Here is a 2,075-nt window from a genome sequence, read left to right as displayed (position 1 = left end):
TAAGTTTTTTGGTTAACTAAATTCAATTAAATTGGTCTAACATATAAAAAAAATCAGTTATAATTAGCATTATTTTAAATTTTATTATTTAACTTAATTAGGTTTAATTCATAAAAAAATTTAAATATGTAGTATTACTTTATATACCAACCCTCTCTAAAATAAAAAATAAATTACTCTTTTTTATATCTCTAATGATTATTAGATAAAATTAATTTATTTATTATAATTAACTTATCTACCTCAACATCTCACTTACTTAGGTTTATAACATGATATATAAAAAGTTTAATTACTTCTAGGGTATTTATGGATCGGATTCGATCCTTAAATTCGTAATATTATCCAAATTCTATTCGAAAATTATGGATATGAATCTGAATCGTCGATTCGCATATTTACGGATATGCAAGAATAAATAAATAAATAAATAAATAAATAAATATTTTTTCTATATTTTATTTCAACTAATAATTATCATATATATTGTATTATTTTATTTTTTATTTAAAAAAATATGTTTAATATTATTTTAAATGTAAACATGTTTAAAAGAATAGAAAAAAGAGATTTTATTGATATTTTTTAATAAAAATAAACTTTTAAAAATATTTTTATATTTTGCTGATATATCCGATCCGATAGGCAAATACAAAGATCGGATCGGATACAAGCTAAAAAAAAAACTGTAGATATTGGAGTCGATCCGATCCAATATATTTGGTGCGAGTTGGCTAAGAATTTTGGTCATATCCGATCCAATTTGAGTTCACCCTTAATCACTTCATCCTTATGCAACATAGCAACAAAACAAAATGGTAAATTAACTAAATGTCACATAAAATATTAGAATTAAAATGTTCGAAAGTGGCATCTTGAGATATATCTCTGCATGTGATCGCAAGCTGAAACAGAAACACGATGTGATTGGTACTTTATCTGCAATTATATGCGACACAACTAAAATCTTGTAAATGCCTTGGCTCATGTATAATTCTTAGAAGCCATTTGAGTTTTAAATCGCGTGTGCATACAATCACAGTTATACTGATCGTAATTTCAAATATTGAAATTATGGTGATGTATGTGAATCTTTTTTATATTTACATTTTAATGTTGCATCTGTTGTAGCATTACCAATTTCTTTCTACTATTATCAAATTATTATTTATTTCAAAAACTTAATTTAATAAATAAAAATATATAAATAATTATATATTTAATACATTTTGCACACAAATTGTTTTTGATTTATATAAATTTTGCATGAACTTTTTTTTTTCCTTTTTACTTGCTTATGTTGCAATCTTTTTCCTTTTAAAAGTTAATAAAAATCAAATATTATGCCTTTTGGTTATAAATTTTTTATACCGTGTGAAATTCTGGTAGTGTATTTTTGTTGTGATATATTTTGTAAATGCTAATTATAATTAGTGATTTTATTGTGTTTTCGTTAGCACAAAATTTCGACGGAGCACAATTGTTAATAATACAAAGGTGTATTGGTCAACGAGAATTAGTTAGAATTTTTTAGATCGAACTAGAAAAGTGCAAATAATACGTGGGAAATAGATGTAACTTTTAAATGGAGATAATCGTAGGGACTATTACTTGACTATCAAGATATAGTAGGAACGTGAGTAGTTAAACTTAGAGAGTAAGTAAAATAAGATCGTGGTAAGAGATCAATAACTAATCATTGTAGTATAAATTTTTTCTTTATAAATAGGAGAATCAAAGAATTTCAAAAGCACTTTCATTTAACACTTTAAATTATCCTAAATTTCTGTAAATTCTCAGTCATATCGACACAAAGAAAAATTATGAAATACTAATACGTGAGTGTTTGAAGTCAATTTATTTTGTTATTTTCTTTTAAATATTGGCTTTTTTTTCTCATTTGTTTATCTTTAATTTTATCTTGTTTTCAGTTTCTTTCTTTGTTTATTAGTTTTTGTCCAGTTTTATTCATTCATTTACATCTTTATTTAAAAATATTTTGATGGCATTCTTCAAGGTTCTTTTGATATAAAGTTTTGATTCATTTGTATTCACATAATTATAATTTTATCATT

This window comes from Arachis duranensis, chromosome 6 (assembly GCF_000817695.3).
Source record: "Arachis duranensis cultivar V14167 chromosome 6, aradu.V14167.gnm2.J7QH, whole genome shotgun sequence".
Taxonomy (NCBI): Eukaryota; Viridiplantae; Streptophyta; class Magnoliopsida; order Fabales; family Fabaceae; genus Arachis; species Arachis duranensis.
The sequence above is the reverse complement of the archived record's forward strand: the minus strand, read 5'-3'. Positions refer to the sequence as shown.